Genomic DNA, 13,337 nt, shown 5'->3' on the forward strand with positions numbered 1-13,337 from the left:
TGGTGATAGTCATACTTCTTACCACCAATGTCTTATTTTGATTCGGCAGTATTGTGGGATGAAGCGGCCGGACCAACCTTACATGTCCACGCACATGAGACCGGTTCCACCGACAGACACGCAACTAGTTTTGCATAAAGGTGGTTGGCGGGTGTCTGTTTCTCCTACTTTAGTTGAATCGAATTTGACTACGGCCGATCCTTGAAGAAGGTAAAAACAACGAACTTGATGAAACACCGTTGTGGTTTTTGCGTAGGTAAGAACGGTTCTTGCTAGAATCCCATAGCAGCCACGTAAAACTTGCAACGACAAAGTAGAGGACGTCTAACTTGTTTTTGCGGGGTATGTTGTGATATGATATGGTCAAGACATGGTGTGATACACGTTATTGTATGGGATGATCATGTTTTGTAAGTTATCGACAACCGGCAAGAGTCTTATGGTTGTCTCTTTATTGTATGAAATGCAAGCGCCATGTAATTGCTTTACTTTATCACTATGTGTTAGCGATAGTTGTAGAAGCAATAGTTGGCGAGACGACAACGACGCTACGATGGAGATCAAGGTGTCAAGCCGGTGACAATGGAGATCATGACGTTGCTTTGGAGATGAAGATCAAAGGCACAAGATGATGATGGCCATATCATGTCACATCTTTTCATTGCATGTGCTTTTATGCATCTTATTTTGCTTAGTGCGATGGTAGCATTATAAGATGATCCCTCACTAAAATTTCAAAGTATAAATGTTCTCCCTGAGTATGCACCGTTGCGATAGTTCGTCGTGCCGAGACACCACGTGATGATCGGGTGTGATAGACTCTGCGCTCACATACAACAGCTGCAAGACAGTTTTGCACATGCGGAATATTTGGGTTAAACTTGACGAGCCTAGCATGTACAGACATGGCCTTAGAACACTGGAGACCGAAAGGTCGAATGTGAATCATATAGTAGATATGATCAACACAGAGATGTTCACCATTGATGACTACTCCATCTCACGTGATGATCGGACATGTGTTAGTTGATTTGGATCACGTATCACTTAGATGACTTGAGGGATGTCTATTTAAGTGAGAGTTCTTAAGTAATTTGATTAATTGAACTTAATTTATCATGAGCTTAGTCTTGATAGTATTTGCATATCTATGTTGTAGATCAATGGCCCCCGCTATCGTTCCCTTAAATTTTAATGCATTCCTAGAGAAAGCTAAGTTCAAAGATGATGGTAGCAACTACACGGACTGCGTCCGTAACTTGAGGATTATCCTCATTGCTGCACAGAAAAATTATATCCTTGATGCACCGCTAGGTGTGCCACCCCCTCCAGCGACTGTGGACGTTGTGAACGACTAGCAGTCGCGTGTTGATGACTACTTGATAGTTCAGTGTGCCATGCTTTACGGCTTAGAACCGGGACTTCAAAGACATTTTGAACGTCATGGAGCATATAAGATGTTCCAGGAGTTGAAGTTAATATTTCAAGCAAATGCCCGGGTTGAGAGATATGAAGTCTCCAACAAGCTCTATAGCTGCAAGATGGAGGAGAATAGTTCTGTCAGTGAACACATACTCAAAATGTCTGGGTATCATAATCACTTGACTCAGCTGGGAGTTAATCTTCCAGATGATAGTGTTATTGACAGAGTTCTTCAATCACCGCCACCAAGCTACAAAGGCTTCGTGATGAACTATAATATGCAAGGGATGGACAAGACAATTCCCGAGCTCTTCGCAATGTTCAAAGCTGCAGTGGTAGAAATCAAGGAGCATCAAGTGTTGATGGTTAACAAGACCACTAGTTTCAAGAAAAAGGGCAAGGGAAAGAAGGGGAACTTCAAAAAGAATGGCAAGCAAGTTGCCACTCCCGGGAAGAAGCCCAAAGCTGGACCCAAGCCTGAAATTCAATGCTTCTACTACAAAGGGACTGGTCACTGGAAGCGGAACTGCCCCAAGTATTTGGCGGATAAGAAGGATGGAAAAGTGAACAAAGGTATATTTGATATACATGTTATTGATGTGTACCTTACTAATGCTCGTAGTAGCGCATGGGTATTTGATACTGGTTCGGTTGCTCATATTTGTAACTCGAAACAGGAGCTACAGATTAAACGAAGATTGGCTAAGGACGGGTCACGATACATGTCGGGAATCGTTCCAAGGTCGATGTGATTGATGTCGGCACGCTACCTCTACATCTACCTTGGGATTAGTTTTAGACCTGAATAATTGTTATTTGGTGCCAGCGTTGAGCATGAACATTATATTTGGACCTTGTTTAGTGCGAGACGGTTATTCATTTAAATCAGAGAACAATGGTTGTTCTATTTATACGAGTAATATCTTTTATGGTCATGCACCCTTGAAGAGTGGTCTATTTTTGTTGAATCTCAATTGTAGTGATACACATATTCATAATATTGATGCCAAAATATGCAGTTGATAATGATAGTGCAACATATTTGTGGCACTGCCGTTTAGGTCATATTGGTGTAAAGCACATGAAGAAACTCCATGCAGATGGGCTTTTGGAATCACTTGACTATGAATCATTTGATACTTGCGAACCGTGCTTCATGGGCAAGATGACTAAAACTCCGTTCTCCGGAACAATGGAGCGAGCCAATGACTTATTGGAAATAATACATACTGATGCATGCGGTCCAATGAGTGTTGAGGCACACGGCGGGTATCGTTATTTTCTGACCTTCATAGATGATTTGAGCAGATATGGGTATATCTACTTAATGAAACACAAGTCTGAAACATTTGAAAAGTTCAAAGAATTTCAGAGTGTAGAGAATCATCGTAATAAGAAAATAAAGTTTCTATGATCTGATCGTGGAGGCGAATGTCAGTGTCAAAACCGGCCGATCTCGGGTAGGGGGTCCTGAACTGTGCGTCTGAGGATCGAAGGTAACAAAGGACAAGTGGGACATAATGTTTACCCAGGTTTGGGCCCTCTTAATGGAGGTAAAACCCTACGTCCTGCTTGATTGTATTTGATGAGTATATGGGTTACAAGAGTTGATCTACCTCGAGATCGTAATGGACAAGCCGTAGATGTCAAGCCTATGTGAATTCTGATAGCCTCTACGGACTAAACCCTCCAGTTTATATACACATTGGAGGGGCCTAGGGTTGTACAAAGTCGGTTTGTAGAGGAAGGAAATTACATGTCCGGACACCAATCTTTCCATCCACGCATAGGGGAGTCCTACCCGGACTCGGGGGGAAAGTCTTCCACTTTGTGTCTTCACGGCCCATCAGTCCAGCCCATGTGGAATGGCCCGGACACCCGAGGACCCCGTAATCCAGGACTCCCTCAGCGAATATTTGAGTTACGAGTTTGGCCTTCATTTAAAACAATGTGGAATATTTTCACAACTCACGCCACCTGGAACACCACGGTGTAATGGTGTGTCTGTACGTCGTAACCGTACTTTATTAGATATGGTGCGATCTATGATGCCTCTTACCAATTTACCACTATCGTTTTGGGGTTATGCATTAGAGACAGTTGCATTCACGTTAAATATGGGACCGTCTAAATCCGTTGAGACGACACCATATGAACTATGGTTTGGCAAGAAACGTAAGCTATCGTTTCCTAAAGTTTGGGGTTGCGACACTTATGTCAAAAGGCTTCAGCCTGATAAGCTCGAACCCAAATCAGAGAAGTGCGTCTTCATAGGATACCCTAAGGAAACAATTGGGTACACCTTCTACCATAGATCCGAAGGCAAGATCTTTGTTGCCAAGAATGAAATATTTCTAGAGAAGGAGTTTCTCTTGAAAGAAGTGAGTGGGAGGAAAGTAGAACTTGATGAGGTAATTATACCTTCTCTCAATTTGGAAAGTAGCACATCAGAGAAATCTGTTCTCATGATGCCTACACCAACTAGAGAGGAAGCTAATGATGATGATCATGAAACTTCAGATCAAGTTACTATTGGACCTCGTAGGTCAAACAAAGCAGGTTCCGCACCAGAGTGGTACAGTAATCCTGTCCTGGAAGTCATGTTACTAGACCATGACGAACCTACGAACTATGAAGAAGCAATGCTGAGCCCAAATTCCGATAGATGGCTTGAGGCCATGAAATCTGAGATAGGATACATGTATGTGAACAAAGTATGGACTTTGGTGGAATTGGCCGATGATCTGCAAGCCATAGAGAATAAATGGATCTTCAAGAAGAAGACTGATGCTGATGGTAATGTTACTGTCTACAAAGCTTGACTTGTCGCAAAAGGTTTTCGACAAGTTCAAGGGGTTGGCTATGATGAGACTTTCTCATCCGTAGCGGTGCTTAAGTCCGTCCGAATCATGTTAGCAATTGCCGCATTTCATGATTATGAAATCTGGCAAATGGACATCAAAACTGCATTCCTTAATGGATTTCTTAAAGAAGAGTTGTATATGATGCAACCAGAAGGTTTTGTCGGTCCTAAAGGTGCTAACAAAGTGTGCAAGCTCTAGCGATCCATCTATGGACTGGTGCAAGCATCTTGAATTTGGAATATACACTTTGATGAGGTGATCAAAGCATATGGTTTTATACAGACTTTCGGTGAAGCCTGTATTTACAAGAAAATGAGTGGGAACTCTGTAGCATTTCTAATATTATATGTAGATGACATATTGTTGATTGGAAATGATGTAGAATTTCTGGATAGCATAAAAGTATACTTGAATAAGAGTTTTTCAATGAAAGACCTCGGTGAAGCTGCTTATATATTGGGCATCAAGATCTATAGAGATAGATCAAGACGATTAATAGGACTTTCACAAAGCACATACCTTGATAAAGTTTTGAAGAAGTTCCAAGCAGAGCGTCGTGGCAGGATCTACATGTGAAGCGGAGTACATAGCTGCTTCAGAAGCAGGAAATGAAGGAGTCTGGATGAAGGAGTTCATATCCGATCTAGGTGTAATACCTAGTGCATCGGATCCAATGAAAATCTTTTGTGACAATACTGGAGCGATTGCCTTGGCAAAGGAATCCAGATTTCACAAGAGAACCAAACACACCAACAAACGCTTCAACTCCATCTGTGAACAAGTCAAGGAGGGAGACATAGAGATTTGCAAAATACATACTGATGTCTACTAGAACTATGTCGGTATTTCCCCAAAGAGGAAGGGATGATGCGACACAGCAGCAGTAGGTATTTCCCTCAGTGATGAGACCAAGGTTATCAAACCAGTAGGAGAACCACGCAACACTACGTGAACGGCACATGCACACAAATAACAAATACTCGCAACCCGACGTATTAAAGGGGTTGTCAATCCCTTTCAGGTAACAGCGCCAGAAATTGGCAAAAGAACGTGAGAAAGTTGTAATAAGTTGATAGATCGAACGCCAAATAAAATAAAGTGCAGCAAGGTATTTTTGTATTTTTTGTTTAATAGATCTGAAAATAAAAGAAAAGGAAAATAGATCGCAAAAGCAAATATAATAAAGAAGAGACCCGAGGGCCGTAGGTTTTGATTGCTCTCTGACTATAGCGCCAGAAAAGCTCCTGTCTGCTAGGACTACGTCGATATTTTCCCAAAGAGGAAGGGATGATGCAGCACAACGACGGTAGGTATTTCCCTCAATGAAGAAACCAAGGTTATCGAACCAATAGGAGAACCAAGCAACACAACGTAAACAGCACCTGCACACAAATAACAACACCTCGCAAGCCGGCGTGTTAAAGGGGTTGTCAATCCCTTTGGGTAACGATGCCAGAAAATTGTAGTAGATTGAAATAATAGATCACAAATAAAATAAAGTGCAGCAAAGTAGTTTTGTATTTTTGATTTAATAGATCTGAATAAAAATGTAAAGGAAAAGTAGATCGCAAGCAAATATATGAGGAAGAAGACCCGGTGGCGTAGGTTTCACTAGTGGCTTCTCTCGAGAAAGATAGCAAACGGGGGGTGAACAAATTACTGTTGGGCAATTCATAGAACCTCAAATAATTATGAAGATATCCAGGCAATGATCATTACATAGGCATCACGTCCAAGATTAGTAGACCGACTCCTGCCTGCATCTACTACTATTACTCCACACATCGACCGCTATCCAGCATGCATCTAGTGCATTAAGTTCATGGAAAAACGGAGTAATGCAATAAGAACGATGACATGATGTAGACAAGATCTGTTTATCTATTGCATAGATATAGATCCCATCTTTTTATCCTTAGTAGCAACGATACATACGTGTCGGTTCCCTTTCTGTCACTGGGTTCAAGCACCGTAAGATCGAACCCACTACCGAGCACCTCTCCGCATTGCAAGATAATAGATCAAGTCGGCCAAACAAAACCTCAGATAAGAAATGCGAGGCTATAAGAGATCAAAGAAACTCAAATAACTTTCATGGATATAAAAAGATATGACCGATCATAAACTCAAAGTTCATCAGATGCCAACAAACACACCATAAAAAGAGTTACATCATATGGATCTCCAAGAGACCATTGTATTGAGAATCAATAGAGAGAGATGAAGTCATCTAGCTACTAACTACGAACCCGAAGGTCTACAAAGAACGCATCATCAGAGAGGCACCAATGGAGGTGGTGAACCCCATCCGAGATGGTGTCTAGATTGGATCTGGTGGTTCTGGACTCTGCGGCGGCTGGATGAACATTTCGTCGGCTCCCCTAGGGTTTTGGGGATATCTGGGTATTTATGGAGCAAAGAGGCGGTCCGGGGGGACCCGAGGTGGGCACAACCCACTAGGGCGCGCTTGGGCCTCCTGGCACGCCCTGGTGGGTTGTCCCCTCCTCAGGACTCCCCCCAGGTGCTACCAGGGCCCAACATGTTCCTTCTGGTCCATAAAAAATCTCCGCAAAGTTTCGTGGCATTTGGACTCCGTCTGGTATTGATTTTCTGCGATGTAAAAACACGGAAAAACAGGAACTGGCACTTGGCACTATGTCAATAGGTTATAGTACCAAAAAAGATATAAAATGATTATAAAACATCCAAGATTGATAATATAATAACATGGAACAATCAAAAATTATATATACATTGGAGACGTATCAGCACCCCCAAGCTTAACTCCTACTCATCCTCGAGTAGGTAAGTGATAAAAACAGAATTTTTGATGTGGAGTGTTGTTTAACATGTCATCTCATATTCTTTTCTTTATAGCATGGACAATTGGACTTTTTTATGTGATTCAAAGCAATAGTCTAGTTTTGACATGATGATTTAGATACTCAAGCATATCAACAAGCAACCATGTCTTTCAAAATATCAATGCTAAAATAAGTTATCCCTACAAAATCATATAGTCTTGTCATGCTCTGTCTTCTTAACACAAAGTATTTATCATGCACAACCCCGATGACAAGCCGAGCAATCGGTTCATACTTTTTAACGTGCTTCAGCTTTTTCAACTCTTACGCAATACATGAGCGCAAGCCATGGATATAGCACTATGGGTGGAATAGAGTATGATGATAGGGTAAATATAGAGAAGACAAAAAAGTAAGAAAGTCTCACATCGATGCGGCTAACCAACGGGCTATGGAGATGCCCATCAATCGATATCAACATGAGGAGTAGGGATTGCCATGCAACGAATGCACTAAGAGCTATAAGTGTATGAAAGCTCAATATGAAAACTAAGTGGGTGTGCATCTAATCCTATAATGAAAAATTCCCACTAGTATATGAAAGTGACAACATAGGAGACTCTCCATATGAAAAACATGGTGCTACTTTGAAGCACAAGTGTGGTAAAGGATACTAGCAATGCCCCTTCTCTCTTTGTTTATTTTCTTTTTTCTTTTTTTTTCTTTTTCTTTTTTCCTTTTTTTCTTTTTTTTTCTTTTTCTTTTTTTCCTTTCTCTCATTGTCCGGAGTCTCATCTCGACTTGTGGGGGAATCACAGTCTCCGTCATCCTTTCCTCACTGGGGCACTGCTCTAAAAATGAATAATGATGATCATCACACTTGTATTTACTTATAACTCAAAAGAAATAAAAATTACAACTCGATACCTATGACAAAATATGACTCTATATAAATGCCTCTGGCATGTACCAGGATGTGCAATGATCTAGCGTAACATGTATGAAAAATGATGAACGATGGCTGAGCCACAAACACTATGTCAGCTATATGATCATGCAAAGCAATATGACAGTGAATGCTCAAGTCATCAAATGGAAGCGGTGGAAGTTGCATGGCAATATATCTCGGAATGGCCATGGAAAAGCCATAATAGGTAGGTATGGTGGCTGTTTTAAGGAAGATATAATGAGGCTTATGTGTGATACAGCGTATCATATCACGGGGTTTGGATGCACCTGCGAAGTTTGCACCACGTCTCAGTGTGGGAAAGGGCAATGCACGGTACCATAGAGGCTAGCAAATTGCGAAAAGGTAAGAGTGTGTATAATCCATGGACTCACATTAGTCATAAAGAACTCATATACTTATTGCAAAAGTTTATTAGCCCTCGAAGCAAAGTACTACTACGCATGCCCCTAGGGGGATACATTGGTAGGAAAAGACCATCGCTCGTCCCCGACCGCCACTCATAAGGAAGACAATCAAAAATAAATCATGCTCCAACATCATAGCATAACGAGAGACTATACGTGCATGCTTCGGGAATCACAAACCTTAACACCAATATTCCTACTAGAACATAATTACTCATCAACATAACTCACATATCACATCATCATATCTCAAAACTATTACTAAGAATCAAGCTTATTTTGTCCAATGATCTTCAAGACATTTTTATTTTCTTTATCCTTCTTGGATATCTATCACTTTGGGACTAATTTTCATGTGTTGCTTTTCATAAGCTCAAACAAATATAAGTGAAGATCATGAGCATAATATTTCTTTCTCTCAAAATACTTTAAGTGAAGCAAGAGAGAATTTCTTCAAAGTTCTCAAATAAATCGCCAATGCATGTTCCTAAAAATATGGCGATCTCCACCCCCCACCCCGGCGATCTCCACCCCCACCTCGGCGATCTCCTACACTAGCCACTACAATCTAATTCTTCTCCAGTGGATCTCTTCGGCGCTCCGAGATCTACACGTTCATACCCATCTTCAATGGGTTCCATGGAGGGTTCCACCCTTGGCCTGGACTTCTCCAACGGTTTGGCTTTTGCGGAGAAGGTTTTCAGATCTACGGGCTTTTCGGTACACCCCATGGAGGATTCTCACATCTTCACCATGGTGGTTTCGTTTGGGCGCCACAACTTTCGTTTGAACGAGGATTCTGTGGCTGCGGCTCTGGAAGCAGCTATTGGTGGATCGGGCATTGATTTCATGGTGTTTTTGATAAAGGACAAGGTTTTTGGATTTCAAGTCTCTTGTAAGGTTGTTGCCATGATTATTCTTCGTCTTCGGTCTTTTTCTTGCGAACAATTCAAATGTTACTTCCATTTGTGGAGTAACGGTGGCCCTAATTGGAGTCGTGAGTTCAAGATCTGGAATTTGGAGTGTGATGCTGAGTGGATCCTAGTGAGCCCCTCAAAGAGACGTGCTGCTCTTGGGGTTTTAGCCCTGAGCTCTAAGCCTTCTAAGTCTTCTTTCAAATCGGCTCATTCAATTCGCAAGAAGCTCTCTTTTGCAGTTTTTCAAAGATATGGTGCTTGCCAGGACTATCATTATCCAACTACGGAAAGTTGCATTCGTGATGTTGAACAGGCGGGCTACTCGATTTCTTCTCATGAGTGGGTGATTATTCGTCCAACCTTGCCGGCGACTCTCCGGTGGACGTCGGCGAGACCATCTATCTCGTTTGGTACGGTGCATGATCTTCGGCCCCATGCTGATCGCACGCCACCAATCTCGGGCGGGAATTCTGTTCCTTCGAATGAGGTCGTGCCGGGCCATGTTGGGCCCGCTTTGGACTCGGAGGGCCTGGATGAGCCATCTTCCCCCTCTGAGGTGGGCCGGGTTTCGCCGGTTTCCGTTGGGGAGCAGCTGGATATCCCCTCATCTCAACAAGCAAGGGAAGATTTCGACACCTTAATTTCTGATATGGTCGATGAAATTTTTACGTGTCAGCAGTGCCTGGAGAAGGGTCATTTTGCTTCTGCGTGCACATCTACGCTTTGGTGTATCTCTTGCCTCCGGTCTGGTCACGTCAAAAAAGACTGCAACAAATTTGCTACTATCTTGGGGCTCGTGTGGCAAGCCAAACCGGTTAACGCTCCATCTTCCGAGGCGCGCTGCGGGAATATCTCTCTGACAAATCTTTTACCAAACTTGGACCTCCCTTGCACTTCTGCATTTACACCACCGTCCAGTTCCATCAGCCCTGGCCCCAAAACACCATCGACTTCGCCGCCAGCAACCCCTCCTCCGCCCCTTCACTCGCCGTCACTGGAAGCGGAGCTCCCGACTCCGATGGCCAACTTTCATTTGGATCCCCTGAGGTATGTACCTGCTGGTCACCACATCGTCGATGGGGGAGAAGATCGTCTGCCGCGAACCTTTGTGACGCCACATACCCCAATTGTGCGCCATCATGAGGAGTTCATGCTTGCGGAGGTAATGCCTATTCCTCAACCGGATGAGATTGGTGCTGCTAGAGAGGAAGTAGTGCAGTGGTTGCATGGGCATGGGGTTCATGTTCGGTCAGCTCAGCCTTGGATCCGGTCTGTTGGGCTCTTTGAGCTTAGAGATGCTGCTGTCAGATTTTCTCTGCTTCAACTTCCGCCTCAGCCTCTAGGTAATGACCGTTTCGTGCGTTTTATGAAGCATGACGAGGGTGAAAATTTTCGGGGAGTTCAGGGTTTTCGTCAGGGACTTATCATGTTTCTTGGTATTCCGTTGGACCTTCGCAACACTGAATGCATTAGGGCAGCGGTGAATACTGTTGGGAAATTCCACCATTGGGTCAGTGAGGACCCCTATTTGGTCTGCTCTTTGGTCTTTGCTTCTTTCCCAGAGGATTTCCTGGTACCACGTGATGTAGTCTTCATGGATTTTGCGGCCTATGGTGGGGCGAGAGTTTCTTGGACTGCGCCTCTATACATTTTGGGAGCGAACTTTGCTGAGCAGATGCCCCAGGATGAAGATTGGATGCCCCTCAATGGCAATCCGCATCCAGTTCCGGGTGTTCCTTTCCCGGATTTGCCCCCGTTTAATCTTCCTGTCTACCCCGCCTTGGGGTGGAATGCAATCCCTCCTCCGCCTCCAGAGCCTGTGATCATTGAAGTGGCTGAGGACAATTGGGGGAATGGCCAGGACAATGTTGAGCCTGAACCTGCTCAGGATCAAGAGTCAATGGTGGTAGATCTCTCTGCCCAGCCAAGCTCCACGACTGACCAGGATCCACCTGTCATTGTGGTGGAGGATGATCTATCTGAATCAATTATGCAGCCTGTGGTCAATGAAGATACAGCGAACAATTGGGCAATTGTGGTGTATCATCCTCCTTCTGTCACGAAGGAAATTGCTCTACCTGTGATCCCTTTTGGGCCTCCTTTGCCCCCGGAGATGATTTGGAGGAGGTCTTTTGAGAACCTTTTGCAAGCTCCTGTAGCATTTTCTGTACCCAGGCCAGTGATGATGCAACCTTTGTCACCTGTTGTTCTGTCTAAAAGGAGCTGGGATTTGGCTTTTAGTGATTTGCACCTGCCACGTCTTACATGGAGGGAAGAGGAGCCCGCTCGGCCAGTTGCCAGGGCGCTTTTCTCTGATCCTATTGCTGTGCAGCCTGTGCAGGTTCCTTCTGCTGCGATCAAACGCAAGCCACGGAAGACTCTGGCGCCAACTCCAATTGTTGACACCACAGTTCGACGCTGCACCAGAAGCTCAGCCCAGCGAGATGGTTTCAAGCCCACTTTCCAAGAGCTCGCGCTTCAGCCCAAGAGGAAGAAGCCCAAGGCCAAGCCTTTCATGGCCCAGATGCATGAAGAGCCTGCTTCTGATGGAATTCCTCCTGCAACCCCTGTCAGTCGACTACAGGAAGTTGGACGTGAGCTTCAGATTGATGCTGATCTGCTAACTGTGGATGCACTTATGGTGGACCCACTTGCTGTAGCTTCGCCTAAACATGATGATTAGTGTGTCCCTGGAGTATTGGGTTTTGCAAGCCCTTAATTTTGCCTTTTCACTATTTTTAGGCTATTTCCTGCTTCTGGAACTTTGGAACTTGATGATGTTGGGACAGACTAAACTGTTGTCTTTTGAAAATGTGGTATTGTGTACCATGTGGTTACTGGCCTTTAACTTTTGCTATAATGAGTAATAGCTGTAGAAACTGGAATATTCTTTGTTGGAATGTGAGAGGCCTAAATTCTGAAGCTAGACAGAGAGCTGTTAGGCAGAAAATTGAGGAGAGCCAATGTTCAATCGCTTGTCTACAAGAAACGAAATGTACTTCTTTTGACTCAAGGACAATCAAATCTTTCTGCCCTAAAAGATTTGACTCTTTTGTCTGTTCTCCCTCAATTGGGGCTTCTGGTGGAATTATTGTTGTCTGGAATTCTGCAGTTTTTAGTGGCACTATCATAGAGGTGCAGCAGTTTGCTGTGGTGGTTCAGTTTACTTCCAGACAAAATAATGAAACTTGGACTCTTGTGGCTGTTTATGGTCCTTGTCAGGGTATAGCCAGGGACAATTTTGTTAATTGGTTATACAACCTTGTTATACCTGTTAATGAGCATTGGTTGCTACTTGGCGATTTTAATTTCCTCCGATCTGTGGATAACAGAAACTTACCGGGTGGGGACATAAATGACATGTTCATTTTTAATGAGATTATCGGTCACCTGGGCCTCCTTGAACTTCCAATCAAAGGCAGATCCTACACATGGTCCAATATGCAGGATACCCCACTTCTTGAGCAGCTAGACTGGTTTTTTACCTCTGTAGATTGGATTTCTGATTACCCCATGACTGAAGTGCTGCCTCTGGCTAGGACTGCATCTGATCATGTGCCTTGTCTAGTATCCATCAAAACTTCCATTCCAAAATCAAACATCTTTAGGTTTGAAAACTATTGGCTTGAACTGGAAGGTTTCATGAATTGTGTTGAATCCTCTTGGAAGCAGCCCTCTCGGAAGACACACATCACTGCAAAAATTGCAGACAAATTTAAGTGTTTGAGAATGTGTCTTAAGAGATGGCAAATGAATATTTCCAAATTGAAGCTGTTGATTAGCAAATGTAATCATGTCATTTTTCTTTTGGATGAACTAGAGGAGTGGAGGCCTCTTGTTATTCAGGAAAACAACTTCAGAAGAATTGTCAAAACACATTTGGAAAAGCTTCTGCACTTACAGTTTCTGTACTGGAAGAAGCGATGCTCTATCAGATACTTTAAGGTGGGGGGAGA

Source organism: Triticum urartu, chromosome 3, assembly GCF_003073215.2.
Source record: "Triticum urartu cultivar G1812 chromosome 3, Tu2.1, whole genome shotgun sequence".
NCBI classification, from domain to species: domain Eukaryota; kingdom Viridiplantae; phylum Streptophyta; class Magnoliopsida; order Poales; family Poaceae; genus Triticum; species Triticum urartu.